Source organism: Epargyreus clarus, unplaced genomic scaffold (genome assembly GCF_041222505.1).
Source record: "Epargyreus clarus isolate Ecla_fem2 unplaced genomic scaffold, WU_Ecla_fem_2.2 ptg000013l, whole genome shotgun sequence".
NCBI classification, from domain to species: domain Eukaryota; kingdom Metazoa; phylum Arthropoda; class Insecta; order Lepidoptera; family Hesperiidae; genus Epargyreus; species Epargyreus clarus.
The window spans coordinates 6,404,097-6,416,733 of record NW_027332221.1 but is presented as its reverse complement, the minus strand read 5'-3'; the positions used below and the strand labels follow the sequence as shown (position 1 = coordinate 6,416,733).

The window sequence follows — 12,637 nt, the reverse complement described above, 5'->3', positions numbered from 1 at the left end:
AAACTTCTTTTTTAGATAAATGTAAAGCAAGATACTGGAGCTAATGCTTTATTAATTATATGTAAAAATGATGGCATTACAAAAAGATAATAATTATTATTAAAAAAAAAGACAAACCCGCTGAGTTTCTTACCGGATCTTCTCAGTAGAGGTCGCGTTCCGATCCGGTAGTAGTTTAAGAAAAATATTGTACCGGACAATTTGTAAGTGCCGTCGTTGGCCTATACAAAATAAATATATTTCATTTCATTTCATTTCTGTTACTGGAAATAGGTTCGATAATTCATGTGCGGTGCTTGATGGGAGTTTTTGAGTGTATGAGTCGTGTGTTTGGGATACTTTTTTGATTTCATTTGCCAGCGTGACACCTATTGCGGCAAAGAACTCGTTAAAGTAACCGCATATATCTTTGCAGTTCGTTATGACACCATTTTTTGTATTTAGACAGGAAAGAGCAGAGTTTAATTGTGTTTTGTTGTGAGCTAACTTATTTATAAACTTATATATAAGATTCCACATCTTCAAAGGACTTTTTCCACATTATTTAAAGGATTTATAATAATACTAGTTTGTTACTAGCCAATAAAATTCAAAATACCAAAACTCTTAAGATTAAAAAGTCTTTTCTTAAGGATTCATCATTAAAATTTTTAATAGGGAAATATAAACCAGAAATATAGAAGAAAATACAATATGAGGCCATAGACTATGATGCTTTGTACAATACAGTTGACAAAACAATAGCCAATATTAGTGAGGATGAATACAAATATCTAGAACAATTATTAATAGAAGCAATAATGAAAAACAAAATACCAAAAATTCAAATTCAAATTCCGCCAAAGACGGACTGGATTACAAAAGACATTATCACATCCATCAAAAAAAGAGAGGAGTTATGGTGCACTTTGAATAAATATCTTAATGATGAATCCTTAAGAAAATACTTTTTAATCTTAAGAGTATTGGTATTTTGAATTTTATTGGCTAGTAACAAACTAGCCAATAAAATTAAGGCTAGTAACAAACTAGCCTAGGATTTGTTGTGATTGGCTTTAGAGATTCGAATTCATTTTTAAGAGCATCTACTTTTTGTTCAATCCGGTTTTGAATCCATAAATGTTAGCTACTTCTGTTTTTATTTTTTCTTGATCCACAATTATAGTACAAGTTACTGCTTTTATTTGGCTGATTTGTTCTTTGATTGAGAAGACATCTTGAGATATTTGAGAAAATTGTCAAATTTTGCTGTAAAATCATGTTTGTGTACCTTTCTTTTTTGACGAAGTGTTATTTGAGGATGACGAGGTTGAACTTCGAATTCGCATAAATTAATATTTCTTAAGTCTGGTTGTGATCCTCCAGCTTTTCCCGCGGTTGCTATGGAATCGCTATTGCCATCAGTACACTTATTAAATAAATATTATATAATATTAGCTATCAGAAGCGGTTTTTATAAAAAAAAATACACGTGGTAAATAACCTAAACGATATTTAATATGAATTATGTAATTAAAACAATAACAATCAAAGATTTAACACATAAATAGATTTCTAATGAAAATTGACAAGAGGTCCGCTCCGCACAAAGTCTTGAATAATAATGACCGACCGGCGTGCTCGCACCGCCTTTTATACCCATTCTTGATTTTTATGTCTACCCTCTAACACGGCCTCTCCTGACACCCTGGCGTCACGACAGGCTTATTCCTCGTCGTCTGAAGATGTAGGAATCAACCGAGGCAGCGAGTGTAGTGATGGGGCCGCTGTTTCAACGGAGTCTTCTTCTTCCAAGGATGTTGGAAGTGGCCGCGGCACAGGCCCAGCTGTCCCGTCAGGTGCTGAAGATGGCCCCGCCTTATCGGAGTCAATCACTTCTGGGTTTGGATTCAAGTTTTCATCATCAATGTTATCATCAAATGCTGAAATCAAAGATTAAGTTATTCTAGAGTCCAATGTCACTGATAAACAAAATTAGTTTGTTAGTGATTGTTACAAATAAACAATAAAGGAAAGAAATAGTGACCAGATCGTTTAACTTAAGGTTTTTGTAACAAACCTAAGTTAAACATCTAGAAACATGCATAATTCTTATGTGACATAGGCATGATTATCAAAATCTTGCCTAGCCATTCATAGGTTCCTCGGTATGGGCCCTACCGAGGAAATAACTTTACACCAGAGGGCAAGGCGCATGAAACCCTCTGGCGACTCTCCGTAACACGGAAAGCTTTCACGTTGGGGGAAAAGGAGTATGTACTGCCCCAACGACTCTTCGCCACGCGAAAAGCTTTCACACCAGGGGGCAAGGCGCATGAAACCCCCTAGCGACTCTCCGTAACACGGAAAGCTTTCACGTTGGAGGAAAAGGAGTATGTACTCCCCCAACGACTCTTCGCCACGCGAAAAGCTTTCACATCGGGGGAAAAGGAGTTTGTACTCCCCCGATGACTCTTCGCAACGCGAAAAGCTTTCACGTTGGGGGAAAAGGAGTATGTACTCCCCCAACGACTCTTCGCAACGCCAAAAGCTTTTTAAGGAACAACTCAAGGTACCAACATAGGTAATAAAGGTGAACACACACCTTCAAAAAACATTTCACTTGTCTCAGGGGTCCACCTTTCCATGGAACCATATACTGGGCAGCTGCGTAAGTGGACTTTCCATAAAACCCAGCAAGTCACTGTAACTCATATCGGTGGTTAAGGAGAGCCTTTTCTACTCTATAAGGTCCACGCATGCCAGGATACAGTTTACCCAGAGATTGGGCCAACTTGACAACAAACACCATGTCACCATACTGGAAAACGAGGAGGCTTTCAGTGCTTTTCAACCGTTCGGCCGTCCTTTGTCTGAGCATTTTCCGTCTCGCTTCCCAAAGTTCGGATTACAGGGCCAGTCAAGAGGTTCAAAGCACAACTCTGCGTAGTTTTCTGCTTCATCAAGTTTACAATGACTTGTAATTGCCACAATTCTTCGGCCCACTTAGCCTTTCGATGGTTTACAGCGATGCGAAGCATGTTCAGGACTGTACAGATGTAGCGTTCCACCTGCCCGTTTGCTTTATCCATTTCAGAAGTAATGTAATAAAGCTGTACACCAAGGATCTTCATCCACGAAGTGAAGCCCATCGATTCGAACATACGTCCTCTATCTGACACTACTAACTTAGGTGTACAGAACAATGACATTACATGTTTAAATACTAGTTTCAAGAATGTCAGCAAACAATACTTTGTAAATGCATCCACCACAAGCATAACAAACCCGTAACCCTTAGAAACGGGAAGAAACCCTAGGACATCTACATGTAAGGTTTTAAAGGGGACTTCAAACTTGTCCCAGGATGCTATAAGCTGTAAAGGTGCTTTAAGTATATGCTTGTGGGCGATACATGTTAAATAATGAGAAGTAACAAACTTCCTAAGACCAGGTAACCAAAAATAACTTAAAATTAGGTTCACTACCTTATCTGCCTATATGGCTACGCTCACCATGAAAGATACGGAGGAGGCTCAAACGATTCGGTATGTAGCAAAGGAGCCTCGGCTCTTCACCAATCCGTGAATACCAGTAATACAATATGTCATTATGTTTTTCATACCTTGACGCGTCCAATTCACCTTGTTCAAATGATCAAATTATAGTTTGAGTCTCCTCTTTACCTGCTTGAGAAATATAAACCCAATTACATGGGCGTTTTATATTGTTAACATTACATAGGTTTCTACTTAAGTAGTCCGCGTGTGGCACCATGGTGCCCTTTCGGTAAAGAATGGTGAAATTAAAATCCTGTAGGTAAATCCACCATCTTGCCACACGCGGTAACAAGTCTCTTTTTTTTTATTTTGGGTGGATTTTAAGACATTACAATCAGTCACCACCTGGAACTGAATTCAAACGCTGCTTTGCTAAGCAATCACGTATGTGATGGCCTGGTTTCTTACAATAGGCACAAGGAATAGAGCGATCGATCTTAGCGGTGGTCGATTTTGGACCTGCCTCGGTAGCGGACCCGGCGGTGGCAGGTTTCGGCTTTTTAGGACACTGTAACTGCTTGTGTCCTGACTCACCACATAAATAACATTTTGCACTGATCCCAGAGACCTGAGTCCATTGCTTGGTAACTGACATCTTGTTGCTACTATGTTGCGCAACCGGACAGCGCATGACACGTGCATCTACATTTACTGGTTTCGAAAAAGTAGCCAAGTAACCTACCAGATCTTGTGGAGCTAAATTTGCGTTTATAGCTGCTGCTTTAACTTGTGGATCCATAACCCCTCGCAACACAATGTCAGTAACCAAGTCATCACTAAGACCCTTAACTATCCGTAATCGAAGTAATGTCTTGCGCGCATATTCAGCATAAGTGCGAAAACTGTTAGAATTTGTAGACATTACATCATACAAAATGTTTGCTCGGTCCACCCTCCTAGCGCACAAACATTTAAAGTCCCTTTTAAAGTTTGACCATGAACGGTCATTGGTAACCCACTCGTCCAACCATGACCTTGCGTCACCTTTCAAGCACTTACCGACGCGAGCAAGACACTCGCGTTCATCCCACCTATTTGCAACCTTGGCCCTATCAACTTCTTCAAACCACGAATCCACGTCGTGTATGTTAGGGTCAAAATTTGACACATAGTAGCTATGTGTACTTACCGATTTCAGTGATTGAATCGCTTCGACAATCTGTTCAGTTCCGTTCGCGTAGGACGGCTCAGCAGAGGCTAATTGGGCTGGTAAATGTTGAGCAGGCGTCTGTGACTCCAAAGCCTGAAGACGAGACATAATAGTGTGCCACGATTCGCGACCACTGAACTCACGATTGTCGTTCCGCCGGCTGCGAACACGGCGATAATGATCGCGGCTATGACTCCGACTGTAGTCACGACTCCAGCTACGATCGCGGCTGCTGCGACTGTGATAACGGCGGTCACGGCGCATGTGACGTCTACCATGACGTTCACGACTTCGGCTACGGCTAGGACTACGAGTAAGATGTCGTTCTGTTACCGGAGGGGTGTACCCCCTGTTGGAACTGCTTGAACGGTAGGTCGCAGAACGCTTGCTGCGTGAGCGGCGGGTGCCGGAGGTATGACGCCGTTCGCGAGATCGAGATCGACCCATTTTCTACCTGCTTCGAAACACCTCGACACAAAGAAGCACAACAACACAAAAAGACCTTACCAATGATAAATAATCGCAACTTTGTGCTTTACGGACACTCATACAAGACTAAACAAACGTTTAAAGTGAGCAGTGTTCTATCCCACTTCTGATATTAGCTATCAGAAGCGGTTTTTATAAAAAAAAAATACACGTGGTAAATAACCTAAACGATATTTAATATGAATTATGTAATTAAAACAATAACAATCAAAGATTTAACACATAAATAGATTTCTAATGAAAATTGACAAGAGGTCCGCTCCGCACAAAGTCTTGAATAATAATGACCGACCGGCGTGCTCGCACCGCCTTTTATACCCATTCTTGATTTTTATGTCTACCCTCTAACAATAATATAATTAAGCGATTGCGGCGGTGATCGTACGACGCTCATTTTGTCAGATACACACGATATGGTAATGGGTGAGATGATTTATAAGAGCCCGTCTCCTTTACTCGAGCGGGTGAGGGGCGACAGGAATGACGTTAAGTATATTAACAACGTCCAATGACGAGTGAAACTGTTAATGTAAAAAGTACTTAATCACTCAAACGACAAAGTTAATTTCACTGTGAGGCACTATTTAAATATTTAATGACTGTTTAGTAACACGTCTATCTGGACTATAGTATCACGTCTATCTAGAATAACTATGCTAAAGTTGATATAAGGAGTCTAGCTGACAATGACATAAAAGAAAAAGTCACTAAAAATATCAATGACATGGCACTTAAACCGAAACAGCAAGGTTCAAAATCTGTTGAGGAAATTTGGTCTGATCTCAAAAACACAGTGTCAGAAGTAAACCATCAATATCTGAAATTATCATTTGCTCCAAAGCAAGTATGGATGACGAATAAGATTATTATGCTGATGGAAGAACGAAGATTGTGTAAAAACGTTGATGTCACAAAGTATAACAACATTGATCATCAGATAAGAAGAGAGGTTCGCTACGCGCGTGACAAGTGGTACTCAGATAAGTGCAATAATTTAGAGAAACTACTCGAGAGACACGATTCATTTAACCATTTAACCTACACAAGGAAATTAGATCTATGATCGGCACTGTTCGACGGACGAATGGACTAGTGGATGAGATGGGTCTTCCAGTTCTTGACATCCAGAGGAAAAAGCAGATCTGGGAACAGTATGTTTTTAACATGTTCGCTGATGATTCTCGTATCGCCTTAAAACCGACTGATACAGTAGAAGGGCATTCTATATTAAAGCGGGAGGTGTGGAATGCTCTAAGAAGAGCTAAAGTCGGAAAATCATCAGGACCCGATGGGATACACATCGAAGTGCTAAAATTAATACTGGAAGATAACATCGACACAATAGTGGAGTTGATGAATCTTGTGTACGAAACAGGAGAGTTGCCGAAAGACTGGCTGGTGTCAACATTCGTTACACTCCCGAAAAAGATAAATGCTAAGAAATGTCAGGACTACAGAACTATTAGCCTTATGAGCCAGATATTGAAACTATTTCTTAGTATTATACACGACCGTATTAAAACTAAGTGCGATGAACAACTATCGGACAGCCAATTTGGATTCAGATCGGGAGTAGGTACATGAGAGGCTCTTTTTGCAATACAAGTTTTGGTGCAAAAATATAAAGAGATGCAACAAGACGTATACATGTGTTTTATCGACTATGAGAAAGCATTTGACAGAGTGCTGCACGATCGACTTATATCACTCTTAGTTGACATTGGACTAGACAGCAGGGATATTAGAATCATTCAGAACTTGTATTGGAATCAGAGAGCTACTGTCCGTGTGGACGATCAAGAATCTGAAGAGGTTTCAATAAAAAGGGGTGTACGCCAGGGCTGCATTTTATCACCTGCACTCTTTAACGTTTACTCTGAAGCAATTATGGCTGAAGCACTAGAAGATGTAGAATGTGGTGTCAAGGTTAATGGGCGACTGATTAACAACCTTAGATATGCAGATGACACCGTGCTGTTAGCATCATCAGAGCAAGAGCTTCAAAAAATTGACAGGGTGAATGCTTGCAGTGTAAAGGCCGGCCTTGAGTTGAATGTGGCAAAGACGAAGGTCATGGTAATTTCAACCGAAAAACGGACAGACACGCGTATTTCAGTTGGGGGGCAAATCCTTGAGCAAGTACAGCAATACAAATACCTCGGCACGTGGCTAAATGAAACATGGGACAGTGACCAGGAAATAAGAACCCGTATAGAAATTGCTCGTAGCTCCTTCAACAGGATGAAACGTGTTCTGTGCAATCGAAATCTCAACATCTCCTTGCGCATTAGAATGCTCCGCTGTTACATCTGGCCCATTGTTCTATACGGATGTGAGGCATGGACGATTAAAGAAGACCTCAGGAAACGTATAGAAGCTTTCGAGATGTGGGCGTATAGACGGATGCTTCGCATTGCTTGGACTCAAAGAGTGACCAATGAAGAGGTTCTTCGACGGGTGACCCAAAAACGCGAACTTTTGCAAACCATCAAGCGCAGAAAAGTTGCGTACTTAGGCCATATCATGAGACATGATAGATACCAGTTGCTGCAACTAATTATGATGGGAAAAGTAGCTGGCAAAAGGAAAGTGGGTCGCAGAAAGAAATCTTGGTTGCGTAATATAAGAGAGTGGACAGGGATAGCGAGTGCTGCCCAACTATTTCGCCTCGCTAAAGATCGAAGGAAGTTTGCAGAATTGACGGCCAACCTTCGCTAGTCGGAGAGGCACTTTAAGAAGAAGAAGAAGTAACACGTCTGTTCCGTACGGTGTCGCGCGCATACTCATCTAACGCTTTCTAACTCACAGGCCCTCATTAGAGGATTATCTGGACGTGGGTGCCATCGACAAATATACAGGGTGAATTTTTCAAATAGGCCTTCAGGGCCAAATCTGAAACTATAAGGTTTAGCGAAAAATGCTGAAAGGAGTTACGAGGCCGATTTTTATAAAAACTAAAACTACATCATTAGTTTTTTAAAATATATTTTTCTTTAGCTGGGAATCAAACGAGTTCATTTTGAAAAAAAACTACACCTCTATATTATTCCACTATCTGATAGTGTCGCTTATAAGGATCAAATTGTGGGAAGTAATGTTATGTGACAAATTAAAGGAAAAGGAAAATTTTGAAGAAAATGCATATTTTTTCATACATTGGCATACTAATCCTTCAGGATTATACATAACAAATGATTTATGTGTAATTCTTTAGAACATACATAAGTCATACCATTGAAGAATTTGTTGGTTAATCAACTAATTATTCGATGTTATGACTATGACATACGGCTTAGTATGAGAAATAATAGTTTGGCAAATAAGTCACTGACGTTTTTAGGATTTATTTTCTGATAAAAATAGATAACTGATTAAATAGTAAAGTCTTATTGTTTGTTGTTTACAACTTCGTTTCAGCGTTAAATATGATTTTCTATATCTATTTGTTTAGTAATCACTCGGATTTGAATCGAAAAAGTCATTCTCGCAAATTGACAACTTTACATCTGTATTAAACGAAACTCCGCCCATAGCAAGTTGAATCAATTATAATGGTCCTAAAATAATCTTAACTAAGTCGGACATAAAAATATAAATTCTTGGAGCACAAAACGTCCGTTTCGAACGATTTGAAACGTTGAGCCAAAAAATTGTTACTACGCAAAATGTTTAAATTGATGAATGGCGGGAACTTAACTGCCAAAATAATATGAAAAATATGTATTTTCTTAAAATTGAGGGTTTTCCTTTAGTTTGTCATTTATCATTACTTCCCAGATTTTGATCCTTATAAGCAACACTATCAGATACTGGAATAATATAGAGGGTATATTTTTTTTTCAAAATGAACTCGTTCGATTCCCGGCTAGGGAAAAAAATATTTTAAAAAAGTAATGATGCAGTTTTAGTTTTTATCAAAATCGGCCTCGTAACTCCTTTCAGCATTTTTCGCTAATCCTTATAGTTTTGGATTTGGCCTTAAAGGCCCGTTTGAAAAATTCACCGTGTATAGATGAATACACAAACACCCTGAACTGGAACAGATATCGAAATTCATCATTTATGTATTTATCTGGCCGGGAATCGAACCCGAAACCCTCTGCGTTACAGATCGGTATAATGACCGCTTTGGCATGTGGGTCGTCATCTTTAATCAGACTCAATTTGGATGGAGTTCTACTTGAGGTGCGCCACAGACGACTCATTTGCAAATTAGCTCTAAAGGTAAGCCTCCCTTGTCACATTCTTTTTAAACCAGATACTCTGCAACACTCGACACTGATATTATTAGGCAGATGTAGGCATTGCAGCAGACGTTTTTAGATGAACTATTAAAAAATGCCTTATTTTAACTAGCTTTTATCCTACAATTACTCATTAATAATATGAGGTAATCTAATTAACTCAAAGGTGACTGACTGACTAAGTGATCTATTAACGCACAACCCAAACCACTGGACGGATCGGGCTGAAATTTGGCATGCAAGTAGACGTTATGACGTAAGCATCCGCTAAGAAAGGATTTTGATCAATTCTACCTCCAAGGGGATAAAATAGGGGATGAAAATATTACTTCGTAACGCGAGCGAAGCCGCGGGCAAAAGCTCGTTGTATAAGAACGTCAAGTATATTAAACTTTAAATTCATACTTCTTTTATGTAATTAATGCATTATTTTTATGCATTACATTTCGTAAACGACTAATAGGCGAAATAAATAAATTATGTTATATACAGGTGAATTTTTAAAACGGGCCTTCAGGGCCAAATCTGAAACTATAAGGATTAGCGAAAAATGCTGAAAGGAGTTACGAGGCCGATTTTGATAAAAACTAAAACTGCATCATTAGTTTTTTAAAATATTTTTTTCCTTAGCCGGGAATCGAACGAGTTCATTTTGAAAAAAAATGACACCTCTATATTATTCCACTGTCTGATAGTGTCGCTTATAAGGATCAAATTCTGGGAAGTAATGTTATGTGACAAATTAAAGGAAAAGGAAAATTTTGAAGAAAATACGTATTTTACCATACATTGGCATAGCAATCCTTAAGGATTATACATAACAAATGATTTATGTATAATTCTTTAGAACATACATAAGTCATACCATTGAAGAATTTGTTGGTTAATCAACTAATTATTCGATGTTATGACTATGACATACGGCTTAGTATGAGAAAGTAATAGTTTGGCAAATAAGTTACCGCCGTTTTTAGGATTTATTTTTTAATGAAAATAGATAACTGATTAAATAGTAAATTCTTATTGTTTGTTGTTTACAACTTTGTTTCAACGTTAAATATGATTTTCTATATCTCTTTTTTTAGTAATCACTCGGATTTGACTCTAAAAAGTAATTCTCGCAAATTGTCAACTTTACATCTGTATAAAACGAAACTCCGCCCATAGCAAGTTAAATCTATTATAATGGTCCTAAAAGTAACCTTAACTAAGTCGGACATAAAAATATAAATTCTTGAAGAACAAAACGTACATTTCGAATGATTTGAAACATTGAGCCAAAAAATTGTTAATACGCGAAATGTTTAAATTGATGAATGGCGGGAACTTAACTTTTTCTTTTATAATATAGGAGTAGCAGACGAGCATGCAGTCCACCTGATGGTAAGTGGCTACTGCCGCCCATGGACATTTGTAATCAACCGCAGATAGGATTAGATATTCCTACCTGAGGTCGGCCACAGATGCGCCGCTACCCCTGAGGACTAAGCTGGAACGCCTCGAAAAAGTCTGTCTCCCTTACTACACCCTTCAAACCGGAACACAGCAGCGCCTAACACTGCTGTTATTAGGCAGAAATAGGTGTGGCGGTGGTGCCGCCGGAGTCGAACCACAAAGGGTTCTACCACCTTCAAAACGATAACTGCCAAATTAATATAAAAAAATATGTATTTTCTTAAAATTGAGGCTTTTCCTTTAGTTTGTCATTTATCATTACTTCCCAGATTTTGATCCCTATAAGCAACACTATCAGATAGTGGAATAATATAGAGGGTGTATTTTTTTTCAAAATGAACTCGTTCGATTCCCGGCTAGGGAAAAAGTTATTTAAAAAAAGTAATGATGCAGTTTTAGTTTTTATCAAAATCGGCCTCGTAACTCCTTTCAGCATTTTTCGCTAATCCTTATAGTTTCGGATTTGGCCCTGAAGGCCCGTTTTAAAAATTCACCCTGTATATAAATATATTCTTCAAAATTATAATTACCTTAGCATACTTATACTTGTCGGGGAACTGAGCCTGGAACAGCCGGAACGCGACGCGCGTGTCGTTGTGCGGCGACGAAGCGTACGGCGTTTGTAGGGCGTGGTTCTTCACACACGGATCCCCGCCCGCCGACAACAATTGCCTGAACAAACAATTACCAATAATAATAAAAATACGAATGTTTGTGTGTTACTGTAACCCCTTATTTACATAATCGATTCGTCATTTTGTCACGTTGGGAAACGTTTAGAAGAGACATAGGGTACATTTTATTCTAAGAAAAGTATCGTTTCCTATGTATAGATAATAACCTCTGAATGCGAGTGAACCCACGAGTAAAAGCTAGTTTACCAATAACTTTGTAATCGTTGCTGACCTTAGGTTGGAATATCTAATCCTATCTGTGGTTGATTACAGATGTCCATGGGCGGCAGTAGACACTTACCATCAGGTGGGCTGCATGCTCATCTGTTACTCCTATATTATATAAAAACGTAAACCTTGTTAAATATATTGTAACGTCATATGCTACACGTCACGTGACCGATAGTATTCCCGCAACATTCCATACTTGTCGGCGACTAATTAACGATATTTAATTGAGATATGTAATTAAGCTGTTTAAAATGTTATATAAGTCTGACTAAATATGGTTATATAAGTTACGTAAGTTTTAAGTTTAAGGATAAGACACGGTAGATGGCGCTATCGGTTGCATTTGTAGCATTTTATTAGACGTTATAGGTATTTTTATGAAAATTGTATTATAAGTTAAGTTTTTGAGTTTTATACATGTTTTATATTTCTAAAGTTTATGTTATCTCCTAGAATATGTTTTTAGCTTCATATTGATGTAAGAATAGTAAGAATCAATGATGATAATTTCGAGATAATTAGGATTATTGACATGTGGAATGACGTAACTTGTACATTTTTGGAATATTTTCGCGAATTACTTCTTAACTAATTAAGATATGAATATGTAATTTAGCTAAATGTAGCTAGATAGGGCTAATTGTGAGGATTCCAACGATGTATAACACATATATGTAAATTTTGGGAATTGAATAAAGAAAGAGTGAAAATTAGGACAGCAAAAGTGAAAATGACACGAAAATGGGCCTAAAAAAAAGGTATCTCTTTAAGGTATTGCTCTGGGGTAGGTCCGTAAACCAGTTTTTCGGCCTAAGCATTCCTCCTGCGACTGCGTTCGGCGCTGCTCTGGAGCTG

At 38.4% G+C, this 12,637-nt stretch overlaps 1 pseudogene; it reads right to left on the bottom strand.

Annotated features, from left to right (window-relative positions):
- Positions 1–7,993: 7,993 nt before the first annotated feature.
- Positions 7,994–12,637, bottom strand: part of LOC140746782 (tRNA endonuclease ANKZF1-like) — a 121,285-nt pseudogene continuing 116,641 nt past the window's right edge.